The following is a 14,381-nucleotide window of genomic DNA, read 5'->3' on the forward strand; positions in this document are numbered from 1 at the left end:
TACAAATTGCTGCAGTACTCCTGGGTGCAGCAGATCAACTGTCTTTGACACCAAGGTAATAGTCTCACGCCAACATCCTCACCAATAGGCCGAAGAGCAAACATTTCAAACAAATATTTTGAAGTGTTGAGATCGAATTAGGCCACTAGGCAGAAAAATGGGCTCCTTGCATTGGCTCCCTTTAGCTCATAAAAACCCAAAGCAGAGGGGACTTAATTCTCCATTTATAGACAGATTTTAGTTGATTGACTGAGAGCAAGCAATTCCAGAATATTGTTTGTGTGTGTGCGTGTTTGTGGGGGGTGATTTAGAATTCCACAGCCCTCCAAACTAAGGAAACAAGGGAGTAGAATTTAAAGCCCAGGGTCCTGTCACAGCTCTGTCTGATGTATTGTCTAAGGAACTTTTATTTTTCAAGGGACTTTTTGTTAGCCTGAGGGCAGATCCTGCCACTATTTTATGAAAGGTAGCATAGCCCCTTGGCTTACTGGGAAAAGATAGTTGCTTCTAGTGGAGTGCATAATCTCCCTTGATTTTGCAATGAGACCATCATTATTAGAGAGGTAAGGTCGGCACGGTCATATCTCTTATTGGATTGCCTCACCTACCTTTGTTTCAGCGAGACCCTGGGACCAACATGGCTACTACGCTGCTATCAGTCATTCTTGTTGCTCATACTGGCGTAGCACCTAGAGCAGTGGTGTCTAGCCGGAGGGCTGAACATTTTATTTCAAGAAGGTGAAGGAGCCACAATCAATACTTTGGGGCAGATTCTTTGCATTGCTCTGCTCCCTTTGAACCACCCCAGCATGGAAAATGAGTGAGAACCACCCACAGGTCTCTTGCTGAGGGGTTCTCCTGGCACTGGGGAGTCTAGAGTGCATGAAGAACCTACATAGCCAGCCCCTATATCTTCTTCTTCCCAGTGGGCATGTTAGAGATGGATGGAAAGCATGATGTTAAAGCTAACTGCATGCTCTGAGAGGATCCTATCAGACCTGACTTGCAGTGGGCACGGCTGGTGGATCAGTGTGGATCCAGTTGCTAAGTCCACCTGTGGAGAAGGGGAGGACACAGTAGTCTCTGGGCTACTGTGACCCCCAAGGACTCCACTGAGCACAGCCCATTGCACAGAGATCAGGATTTGGGTCTTTGCCTCCTCTTTAGCAGCTACGGCGCAGAGGAGAGAAGGTAGAAATGACCACCTATGGCTCCACCTGGCAAAGCTAGCTAGGTTAGTATGGCACACAGTGGTGAGTAGGTTAGTCCAGCACTCTCTGGTTCCCAAAGATGGATTCAGTGACTCTTGCAAATCTCCTATTTGTAGCATAATCACCTCTAACATTACCATGACACCTCTAGGCCAGGCAGCTTTGAGCAGGAAGCAAACAACAAGACATGGAGAGCAAGCAAGATAGTGATGCAAAGCAAAGGCCAGTTTAACATTACGGCTCTATTCACTCTGCAGCTGCATAGTGGCCTTGGAGACCGACACATGGACACTTAAAAATAAGCACAAATGGCAGCAATAAGAATGAACAGGCCCATTATTTTAACGCACAGAGAGAAGACCAGGCAGGTGTCGTTCTCAGAGTGGGTTTTCAGAGCCCGAGTTTTTGTGGCCTTTAAGATGCGCTGTCTCTGGGTCAGGATGCTCTTCCTAGCACCATCCCACTTCCCTGGTCCAGTCAGACGGAATTGGGCTGCTGTGCATGGGCCGAAGAGCACTTCCAGGGCCAGCTTCGGATCCGTCAGGAAGAGAAACAGCAGGTTGGGTTTCACATTCAATAGGGAGGCGAGTTCATCCACGTGATCAATGTACTGCACCTGCAGGGTAATGTGCTGGCTCGGAATGTACCTTGGGACAAAGGAGAAAAGCCATATGGACCGGCATCGGTTTGAGGCTGAATGTTTACTCAGACATGTCTGAGACTATTAGGATGAGATCCAGCTCTGACCTTCCCCTGAGGTAAAAATGTTGAGATCTGTGGCATATTGAAAACTATGATATACTACTTTAAATTTCAGGGGGCATTTGCTGGTCCTGCTTGGAAGCTGGAAGTTCTGAGGGAAGCAAGTGATCAGAATTAGTCTGCAAAGAGCCAGACTAGAACAAGGCAGGTGAGTTGAGCCTCTCTGCCTTTGGGAGCAGCCTGCTTTGTCTCGCTCTGCTTTTGGCTTCATGTGTTATGGTCCTAGATTCTTAAAAATAAAGTTTTATTACATTGCTACCTTCCAGAAGGAATATTTAATATTTTTATCTAACTTCTCTGTGTGCTGTGAAACTGAACAAGATCCAGAACTGATTTGGCTCTTCTCTAGTTCCAGTCAAAATAATCAAACAAACATTCTGCAAGTATCATCTTGCACCTGACTGGATGCATTATGGGCTTGATCCAAAGCCCACTGAAATTAATTGGCTTCAGTGGGCTTTGGATCAGAACCTATACTACAGGAAATCTCCGTCAATGAGCATTTACAGAGGCACATGTAGCTCATCAGTCCTAAAAGACACCAGCCAGCTACTTGTTTCAGTTGGTGAGCTCATGTACACTTGCCATGCTGTTTCTTCGCTCCGTGTAGCTTCTCTGAGCAGACATGGTATGAAACATGAATCCTTTGCAGGATCAGGTCCTAACTGACGATGCAATGGAAGCAGTGAAACTGACAGACATATCATGATGTGAAATGCAAAAACCGAAGAACAAACTAGTTTTCTCTCCTTTCTTTCAGCCACTGCTCTGAGGTGTTACATGTAAGAGTGGATATAAATATGTGGCTAGATATGTCATTTTCGAGTTAATTGGGTTCCTTTAATTGAAAACAACCAAACCCTTAGCAAAAACAGTACTAAACAATTGAGTTACTTAGAACAACCAGCTTCTAAACAATTAGCCACCCATAAAGCAGGCATCTTCCAGCGTACTTCACATAAGCAAGGCCTAACCTGTTATCCTTTCTAAAGTAAACACATTGGTCCATACTTACACCTCCTGGAAAGAGTGAGACTCTATTGACCTTTTGTTGCTTCTCAATTAACAGTTAAGGAGGCAAAATAGGACTGTCCCAGTTCACGTCTAGGCAGGACCTTTAAGTTGATACCCCCATCGTTGTGAAAAGTGCCATGTGATTTTAACAACTACAGATGGGCAGGACCTCAGCTTTACATCTGAGCCCAAATGTGGATGTCAGAAAGCCATAATAACTAGTAAGCCGTTAACTAAGTAACTAGCAAGAAAGACCAAACTGCCTACTGCTGAGCATTTTCTTTTTAATGAGCTTGGTTATCTAATGTAGTTATGAGGATGAGGGAAAAGCTACTTTGTTAAACCTTGGGAAGTTTGCTTTTCCAGCCCACTGAATGGATTAGAGAAAGTGTTGCTTGTTTGAGAGTTGTGCGTTAGCCATATACACGTGAATAGTAGGGCTGGCTGGAAAACAAAATTTCCTTCTTGTGAAAAAGAAATCAGAGCTTTCAACATTTGTTTGTGTTCTGCAACAGAATGCAAAACTAGTCCTTTCTACAGGTTTTACCAAAAAATGAGAACTCCCATTCCCCACCCAGAATAGCCAGTAGTTCAGTAGTGAGAACACTTGCTTGGAACGTGGGTGATTCGGTTCAGATCTCTGGATGGAGAATAATATTGATGGGGAAACAAGACCTCTGTGAAATGAATGAAAATGGTGAGGTGTTTGCTGATTTTGTGGAATGAATGACCTGTTTGTTAGAGGAACTATTTTCCCTCTCCTTACTAGTCAGGATAACTTGTTAAACAGCTCTCATTCAGGGAGAGGGATAGCTCAGTGGTTTGAGCATTAGCCTGTTAAACCCAGGGTTGTGAGTTCAGTCCTTACAGGGGGTCATTTGGGGGTTGGTCCTGCTTTGAGCAGGGAGTTGGGCTAGATGATCTCTTGAAGTCCCTAATAATCTATTATTACACTTCAGTACAAATGGGGAAGAGCTTTAGAGGATGTTATAGCAGGCATGGGAATGGACTATGTACCAGTGATAGCTAACTGGAGAATAAAAGTGACAAAAAAAAAGAGAAACCAAGTAGAGATGCCCATGTTGTAACATCACTCATTTGAAACCAATGGCTGTACAAAAGTTTAGATTTGTGCTAGCAAACAGATACCAGGCACTTGAAAATGAGGATGATGGAAAAGTAGAAGGCAAATGGAACATGTAAAACCTCACCAAAACCCAGGATTCAAGAAGAAACTCTACAACGAATCACTATCTGAGGAGACATGGCAGAAAATAGAAGAAAGATGTCAAATTAAACACACTAAAGCAAGAGCAAGAATACAGGAAGAGCAGCTCCAGGAGGAACATACCATGAAGAACAAAGAAATAAAAAAGAATGGCAAGACAGATGAGATTTTAGAGACAAAATGGCAACAGTAGCACAAAATAACATGCAGACACTGTACGATATCACTAGACCAGTTATTCTCAAACTTTTTTTTTGCAGACCACTTGAAAATTGCTGAGGGTCTCGGCAGACCACTTAAAGATCTTTCCAAATGTTTGTACTGTTAGATAAGTATTGTAAAGTGCTTTGGATAAAAGCGCTGTATAAAAACACCTTAATAATAATTAATGTTTGTTTGTTCTACAAATAAAAGCACACAACTCATACTTTAATATCAGTAGTCTTACCTTTCTAATGCGATGGATATGCACATCCCTGAGCAGCTCCACTAATTAGGTGAGTGGCCCTTCATTGTCTCGTGTGGAGCCTCCTAGGCATGCACTTTAGAGGGAACTATCTGCGGATCACCTGAATGGAGCTCGCGGACCACAGTTTGAGAATCTGTAGCCATTGTCAGGCAGAAAAACAGATACCAACTGACTAGTCCAAGACAATGAGGGTAACTTAACCACAAACAGCAGAGCAATTCAATATATGGAGGAGGTACTTAGGTGAACTACTGAATCGCGAGCCAATGGTTAACTCCACAGATGTAGAGGAACATCTGAATTAGGACCCATCACTAGAATAGAATCATGGAATCATAGGACTGGAAGGGACCTTGATGGACCAATGATGGAGATTCCACAACCTCCCTGGGAAATTCCACAACCTCCCTGGGCAATTTATTGCAGTGCTTAACTACCCTGACAGTTAAGGTTAGAAGTATAGACAGCAGGCAATTGGTTAAAATGTGGAAAGGCACCACGTCCAGACAAAATCCCAGCAGGGGTCTTTAAGGCAGGTTTAAAGAACACACTAGATATTTTGATAGGCCTCTTATGAAAGACATGGGAAGAAGAAAAAATACCAAATGAGTGGAAAAGTGATCATATAGTCAAGTTGCCAAAGAAAAGAGACCTCAGTTTGTCCAAAAACTGGAGAGACATTCAGGTGCTGTCCAACCCAAGTAAATACTTACACACATTATCCTAGACAGACTAAAGGAAGCAATAGAGTCAGGGCTATGACAACAGACAGGGTTTGGACAGGAGAAATCATGCATAGATCAAATAGTAATCCTATGGTTCATCATACAATTATCGATTGAATGGAAATGACCACTTTGTGTGAGTTTAATAGATTTCCAAAAAGTCTTTGACACAGTGGACAGAACAGTCTTCTATAAGTTGCTATGCCATTATGGAGTTCTGCAGCAAATTGTGAATATCAGTGCTTCTGTGAAAATATGACATGTCAGCAACAGCAAATATACAACAGCAAATTGGCCAAGCCATTCAAAGTAACTGCCAGCATTAGACAAGGATGTCTTATGTCACCCATGACCTTGCTACTGATAATAGATTGGGTAGTAAGAAAGAAAACAGAACCACCAATGGATTCACTATGGACTTTCACCTAGCACCTAGAAGACCTCGATTTTTGCAGGCAATATCAACATGTGGTCCCACGTCCACAGAGATATGCAAGCTTAAACACATGCTCTTCGGCCTGTGTGTAGTTAGTAGGACTGAAAATCAATACAGAGAAAACCAAAATCACAAGAATCAATACACAACAGCAATGACACTTTCTGGGATTGAGAGGGGATGTCCAACAATTCACATATCTTGACAGCATGATATTCAAAACAGGTGGAACAGATAAGGACACTAAACCATTAAAGCTAAAACAGCAAAAGCTGGTCATGCCTTCACAACCCTAAAGCCGATCTGAAGAAACAGAAACGTTGCCCTCTGAACTAAACTCTAAATATTTAACACCACTGTAAAGCCTGCCTTTTAGTGTACTGTGCTGAAACTTGGAGACTTATCAAGACCCTCCTAACTGAACTCCAAATGTGTATAAACATCTGCCTTAAACAAATCCTTAATATCAGATGGCCAGAAAAAAAATTAACAAATGAAGAGTTTTGGAAGAGGATGAAACAGAGACTGATAGGACAGGAAATTATGGTACAAAATAGAGCTAGTTAGGATACCTATGGGGAAAGGACTGAATAAAATAACAAGATAGGCACTGGACTGAGATCTCCAGGCAAGAAGCAAAGAGGTATCCAAGGACAACTTGGAAACACACAACAGGAGCAGAACTGAAAGTCATCAAAATGGCATACGAAGACACTAAGACTGCAGCAGGAGATTGCCAAAGATGGAAGGCAGTGGTGAAGGTCCTATGTTATGCATGGAATAAAGAGGTTATAGTATGCCATGTTTATGTCCCTGCTCCAAATCAGACAGGGCAGGTGTTTGAATCTGAGTCTCCTGCATCTCAGGTTAGGAGACCAAAGGGCTATTGGCTATCCTGGGCTCTCTTCACCATAAGTGCCATCCTGGAGCTGAGAAAACTTCCTGATGAACTTTTCATTGAAACTACTACATTTTGGTGAAGTTTCAGTTTTGATTAATCTGAATTTTCCGATGAAAATCTGTTTTGTCGAAATATTTCCTGCCAACTCTAGTAAATAGTCAGTTAATAGATGAGGTGCCACTAGGTGGCGCTCAAGAATATGTAGCATAGGTCCTGTGTTTTGTAGGCTCAATAACACATACCGAGCACTGGAAATGGTTTCCTCTGTGCATCTCTGTATATCAGCACTAAACACTTAACAGATTGGACCTGATTTTCTTCTCATTTTCTTTGGTGTGAATCAGGAGTAACTGCATTGAGTCAATGGAGTGACACTGGAGTAAAAGCAGCGTAAGCAAGATGAGAATCAGGCTCTAAACCTCTATCAACCATCTCTGGGCCCTGAGTACTCAGAAGATTAACATACGCCACCACAGCATAACCAAATTTCCTTCCTGGGGCACACAGAAATAGAGATCTGGGTATCTTCCTCCTCCTCCTTTTTTTCCTAGTTTATGACCATTTGTTTGGCACTTGATAGCCAATAATAGCACCAGTCAGTCATGGGCAATACAAAACCCAAATTCTGACACTGCGGAAGTTGTATGGATTCCACACAGGTGCTGGAAAAGAGCAGCACTAGTGAGAGACACACAATATGCCTCTGCAGGTCCATCCGTAGGGATTGAACCAGGGAACCTAAAACAAAAGGCTCTATTACATGAGCCAAAGGACCACATGCGTTAGCTTGTAGGTGGAAAGAAACTCAAACCTCTTTAGACAGTCCAGCCACTAGGGGGAGGCAGAGATACATGGCTGCATTACGCAAAGAAGCAACGGTTGCCTTGGTCACCACTACTCACCATGATCAACATTTTATCATTCTATATAATAGTCTCCTACCGTTTCTCATTCTCCGTTATCTTCTTCGTAATGTCGGCCATCATGTCATCTACTGAAGGTAACTGAAGCAGACCTGAGAAAGCAGAATATTTTGTGTTTAGACAGGGTGATGCTTTCTGGATCGCCAAGCATTTTACAACCTCAGATAAGGGATGCTTCACAATACCATTGTGTCTATTTTTACTTGTCCTTTACAGATGGGTAAAATGAAGTGGAGAGCAGTTAAGTGACTTTCTCAAGGTCACACATCGAAGTGGTGGCACAGTTGTCCTTAAACTGAGCTTCCTCTAACCTGAACAGGGAGATGAATCACAGAGTCCATGGTATTGACTAGGAACCATCCTATCGCTCATCTATTTTATACGCCCAGCTACTAAGGTGACGGGTGGAAGCACAAAAATATAAGCAAGACAGACAGGTGGAGCTGAGGGAAAAAGCCAGAGATCCTGACTTCCACTGTACTGCTCTGCTCACTTCCCTTCTAATAGGGTACCACTGAACAAGAAATCTTCTCCCACTTCACAAGACTGGGAAACTTTTTGTTTGTTCCTTTCATTTTGCCACATAGTTCAACTCAGGTGCATCACCTGCTTTATAACATGGTTCCTTTGCTAAGTTTTGAAACTGCCAATGCAGGGGCAGATGGCAAGTGGCTTATATCCAGGGCCGGCCTTAGGATTTATGGTGCCCTAGGCGAGATTATTAAACTGGTGCCCCTGTGCCTGATCTGCTCTTAGCAACACAAACATAAGCTTACAGTATTGAAAAACTTGCCACATTCACGTTATTAAAACCAGTTTAATTTAATTAAGCACACTGTAATGCTGATGGACTAGCACTAAAGAAGCAGCACTATAGAAAAAATTCTGATATGACAGAATGATGCAAATAATATTTTTTTTTAATTTATCAAAATTTTATTGGAAATTTATATGAAGAGGTATTGAAACAAAGATTTGTTTTTAATTAAAAGCAATCTTTTTGGCTTTTTTGGCTGCAAAATGAGTAATAATGTCATCGTATGACAAAGACAAAGTCGTGTCTTGTTCGATTGCAAGAATAGCAAGACCAGTTAAGCGTTCCTGACTCATTGTAGAGCGGAGATAGTTTTTAATGAGCTTTAGTTTTGAGAAACTCCGTTCTCCTGATGCTACTGTTACAGGAATTGTCAGTAGAATACGAGTGGCAATGTACACATTAGGATATATGTCAACAAGTTTGCGGGTATGAATAAACTGTACAATGTCCATCACCGATTTTGCATGTGGCAACATTGATGACAGTGTACTCAATTCTTCGTACAGTTCAAGTCCATTTAAATCAAAACTATCACCGTGCTTCAGGAGGCTCTCTAGATTCTTGCACTTTGTCATTAGTTGCTCTTGTTTTCCTATTTCATTGAATTTAGTTATGTCATACAAAAATCCAAACTGCTCATGGTGTACTTGCAAGGTATTAAACTTTCCATCAACAGCAGATACTGCTTTATCCATCACAACATTAAAAAATTCAACCTCAAATTTCTTTTCTGGATCGTCTATGGGCATGATCTGCTGTACAGATTCTTCACAAAGAAGTGTCCCTGGCCTTTTTAACTCATATTAACTATGTATTTACTTTATGAAAGTTGGAGAAAACATTGTGAAAACGTAAAACATTGGCTGCCCAGCTTCTGGGCTGGCAAAAGTTATACTGACTCACAGGGAAAAAAAAAAGCAGGAGAATCTTAGTACAACATATGGTCACTCTATACCAGGGGTCAGCAACCTTTCAGAAGTGGTGTGCCAAGTTCACTGTAATTTAAGGTTTCTCGTGCCAGTAATACATTTTAATGTTTGTAGAAGGTTTCTCTCTATGTCTATATTATATAAATAAACTATTGTTATTACTTGAGGTCTTGGCCACCGGTCCTGCTCAGGCCACTGCCAGCTGAGTAAATGAAACCCCAAACCGGCAGCGGGCTGGTGGCTGGAACCCTAGACAAGGATCTCAGGCCCTGCTCAGCCCGCTGCTGGTCTGGGGTTCTGACCACCAACTCCTGCCAGCCGGGATCCCGGCTGCCAACCCCTCCTCAGCCTGCTACCAGCCTGGGATTCTGCTCACCCAGGTTGGCAGGAGGCAGAGTGGGGCTGGCGGCTGAGCTCCTGACTGGCAAGGGGCCGGCAGCCGGAACCCCGGAGTAGCAGTAGGCTGAGTGCTGCTGGCACCCCAGACTGGCAGCAGACTGAGCCACTCAATCCCTCACCGGCCCTGCTCAGACCGCCACCAGCCCACTCAGCCCGCTGCCGGCTGAGTGAATGGAACCCCAGGCTGACAGCAGGTTGAGTGGTTCAGCTGGCGTGCTCAGCCCACTGCCAGCCTGGGGTTCCTTGGGGGTCCCCAGGCCAGCAGCAGGTGCTGAGTGGGGCCGATGGCTGGTATCTCAGCTGGTAATAGGGCAGCAGCCGGAACCCCAGAGAAGTGATGGGCTGAGCTGCTTGGCCTGCTGCTGCATACCATCAAAAATCAGCTCACCCGCCACTTTGACACGTGTACCCTAGGTTGCTGACCCCTGCTTTATACACTAGTAAGGAGATGAGCATATTACAGTTGTTGGAGGGCTCTTATCAGGAGTAAATGGCTATAGGAAAGTCAGTCAAGATTTTTTGTTTCTCTGATGAAAACTGGCCCACTCCCTGCCTCAAACCAAACCTGTCACTAATAATTGTCAACAACTTAATTTTCTGTTTTTGGCTAACATATTGATTTAAAAAAAACATTGAAATTGGATTCAGGATTGTTAGCAAGAATTTTTGGCAAACAAAGTTGTTAAATGACAATCTAAATGGCAACACAGTACTGCTTTCATGCTTGGCTCACCCCTCAACCTGTTGTCCAACAGCTGCAGTAGAGGAGGAGATAGGTGGAAAACTGCAGGACCCCAAAATCCACCTCTTGGGGTGCAGAGTGGCAACAGCAGCAGCAAACCCTCAGGTCCAATCACACACCAATGGGCACCACCACCAGCCTTACGGACCATTGTGAAGTTAGCACAGCATCTGATCTCAGGGACGGGGCACCCATGGAGCCACAGCAGCTCATCTTGCCCTGTGCAGCTCCCCCCGGATGAGATGGATCGCTGGCAGCTGCCAGCCCAGGGGAGAGGCGCTCCCCAGCTAGGGTGGCCAGATCCAGATGTCCTGATTTTATAGGGCAGGTCCCGATATTTGGGGCTTTGTCTTAAATAGGCACCAATTACCCCCACCTAGAGTGACCAGACAGAAAGTGTGAAAAATCAGGACAGGGATGGGAGGGGGTAAAAGGAGCCTATATAAGAAAAAGACCCCAAAATTGGGACTGTCGCTATAAAATAGGGATATCTGCTCACCCTACCCCAATCCCCTATCCTGATTTTTCACACATCTGGCTAACCCCAGCCAAGCCCTGTGTGACATTCCAATCCTGGCTGCCTGCCGAGGAAGTGAGTTACTTTCACTTTCATTCCTCAGCAGGCAGCCAGCCAGCCTCCTCCCCCCACCTATCCCCCAGCACCTCACCCAACCCAGCCCTGACGGAGGGGAGGGAGGAGAGAGAGAGGGGTGCTCCTGGGGAGGAGGGAGAAAGGAGGGGGTGCTCCGTGGGGCAGGGCGGGAGAAGAATGGATGTTATGGGGGACAACAAAGGATACTGGTTCCAGAGCCACAGAGCCTTCCTCGCCTCACCTCACCTCAGCCGGGAGGAAAGAGTCACACTCACAGGTGAGCTCCTTCCCCAATCCCTACCCCCTCCCCTTCCTAGAGACCCCAGCAGCCAATCCCATTCCTCAGACTGTGCTGCATTCGGCTCTCTCTAGGACCCAGCAGCCCTGCTTCTACACTGTCTGGGCTGCCTTCAGAGTGGTGCCTCCAGGCAGAGTGAGGCCCTACGCGGCTGCCTATTCTGCCTATGCCTAAGGACGGCCCTGCTTATATCTGCCCCGTTTGGGAGCTGCTGAGACCCTAGTGACCCTGCGTCAGTAGCTTTAGCAGAGTGCACAAATCCCCAGGGTATAAAAATGGCTCGGCCGTGCCTCCTCTTGCCCCCATTGTGCTCAGACCCTGCCAAGATAGTAGCTTAGCTACAGCCCCATCTTCCTATCCAGTTCATATGGTTTCCCTAGGCTAGAGAGTAGCCTGCTAAGTATATGGCCTGTAGCTGGTATTGATTAGGCTGACGTGATATATCCAGATTGCTTGAATCTCAACTTCAAATGAAATAAGTTTCTAACCCTTGTGACTGCAGAGGTACTTTCCAATCGTAATCCGAATATAACCAGTGCAGCGATATCTGCAGCCAGTCTGAAACAATGACTGTGGGGGGGTAAACTCCCCTGCTAATCACCTTGTCATGCCAGCTATAAAACCCAGTGATGGCCCTTCAGAGTCAACATTAACTATTGCATGGCAGCTCACTGAGGAAATGGAAGGGGCAAAAGGCGGTGAGAAGCCAAGCAGGGTGGGAATTGAGATTAGTTGCAGGGAAGGATGTACAGAAGGAAGAACAGAAGAGAGACATGAAAGGGGAGAGAAATAGCTAATGGAGGATGAGGCAGGAAGAGAAACAAGGAACAGGAGTAGCAGTGACCTACCAGGAAGTAGATTTACTGAGTGATGAACATGGCAATAAGGCACTGAGCATATAACTGAACATTAAGTTAGTAAGTAAAGGCTGTATTTACCCCTCGATGACCCCTCACTGATATCTGTGACAACAACAGTCACTCTTATGCAGCACTTTTCATCGTTATATTCTGCAAAGGGAGAAACTCCGCCCCAGAGAGACGAAATGATGTGCCCCAGGTCACTGACAGGGCTGTGATGGAACCCAGCATTCCAGAGTCGGCCACCACTCTAGCCACTAGGCCACACTGCCTCTCTTGATTTGATACCCTGGTCCACTGGGCACTATCAAGCATAGATTTCAGCCTTCTCCTTCAAATCAGCCTCGCACCCCTGCTTAGCTCTGGTATTGGGTCTATACTGGTCTATATAGGTTTTCAGACTGGGCTGTCACCATAAGTATGGGAGGTGCTGAGAAATGTATGGAATGCTGCTGGGAAGTGTTAGCAGAGTGGCAAACAGAGAACCTCTGGTGCTTATTTTTCTTACCCTTAAAGACCCTGGTGGCCCAGCGAGCTTGAAGCTCCGCAATGGGCATGATGGCCCCCAGTGGCTGGAGGAGGCCGATGATAGCCAGTGTGGGCTTCTCCAGGTGTGGAGGGAAGACGAACTTATACAGGGGGACACGGTTGTTGTTGACTCTGAGGATATTCTCCTCCAAGAAGGAGAATGAGAAGTTGTATCCTGTAGCAAAGAGCACGATGTCGATGTTCTCCTCCCGGCTCCCGTCCTCAAAAATCACAGCTGTGTCAGTGAACTCCTTCACGTTGGGCTTCATCAGCACCCGGCCAGAAACGATGGCGTTGGGCAGGTCGTCCCCCACGATAGGATACTTGCTGAGAAACCTGTAAGGTCAGGAAGGAGCAGAGAACTGAGTGTGAATAGGCTGTGCTGGGTTAGAATGGTGGAGACTCAAGAGAGGGTATGATTGCAGTGTGAGTAGCTATACCTGTCCTAGCTTTAATCTAGTGGTATGTCTATGCTGCAGTTGAGATGTGTGACTGCAGCACATGTAGAGATACCTGAGCTAGCTTTGCTCTAGCAAGTTCAAAGCTCACTAAAGTAATAATACCTGGGTAGCTTCAGCATTGCGGGATAGCAGTATGGGCAACCTGTTCAAGTATGTACCTAGGGTCCTGGGGTGGGGATTGTACTCAGAAGGCTAGCCCCTTCATTGCCCCCGCTGCCATGGCAACATTGCTATTGCTACCTGTCCTTTTGCCACATTCTTCCATTGCTTGTGATGATCTAGCTAGAGCAAAGCTAGCTCAGATCTGCCCACCTAAGCTGCAATCACACTCCCAATGGCAGTGTAGACATAGAATGAGAAACAACAGCAGTGAAAGCAGGGTGGCGCAGGATTGCACTCTTACTTACCTTGGGTGCTTACTCAGGTTGCTAGCCAGCTTATCCTGAAGCCTTGTCTGCCATATCTTCACTACCGTTGTTACATCTGCGTGCTAGATTAAAGCTAGTGTGGGTATGCCTACCTGGGCTACAGCCACACCTGCACTTTCAATGTAGGCATGTGCTAAGGGTAAAATGGTCAAAGATATCTAGATTTATTAGGCACCCTGTCACAGGGGGCAGCTGTCCCTGAGCACCGTCTACTGATTGAGGGTCCCAGCACTTAGTACTCCGACACCATTTGATTACAGAAAGCACCTATGTGTAAGTTTATTTACTAGTCTTCCAAATAACAGTCCACAATCTTCAAGCAAACCTTAATGTCCCACTTCTCTGCACTGAGTTCTTCAGGGACTCAACTCCCTCTTCCTAGGCAAAGACTCTCATTGCTCCTTTGCCAATGAAAGTCAACTAAAATGATAGCTCCCATCCCAGGGTAATCGCAGTCTTTCCCAGTCCATATCTGCCCCTCCTTGGCACTACCTTCTTTTCAGTGGGTTCCAAGCAGCTTCCTCCTGCTACTTCTGGTTCTTTATTTCCAGAGACACAAGCAGTGGGCCACCTCCCAGGAGCCTAGCCTTGCCCAGGGCCTATCCTAGCCCCTTTCTGGAGCTGCCCATTTGCCGCATTCTTCCGTCCCTGCAGATTT

The 14,381-nt window shown here is 45.3% G+C and overlaps 1 protein-coding gene across 1 annotated transcript in view; it reads right to left on the bottom strand.

The window, feature by feature from the left end:
* Positions 1-14,381, bottom strand: part of LOC127055818 (dimethylaniline monooxygenase [N-oxide-forming] 3-like) — a 161,295-nt gene that overhangs the window by 96,574 nt on the left and 50,340 nt on the right. The gene's annotated exons all lie outside the window — the stretch shown is intronic.

The sequence above is a fragment of the Gopherus flavomarginatus genome, chromosome 7, assembly GCF_025201925.1.
Source record: "Gopherus flavomarginatus isolate rGopFla2 chromosome 7, rGopFla2.mat.asm, whole genome shotgun sequence".
Taxonomy (NCBI): domain Eukaryota; kingdom Metazoa; phylum Chordata; order Testudines; family Testudinidae; genus Gopherus; species Gopherus flavomarginatus.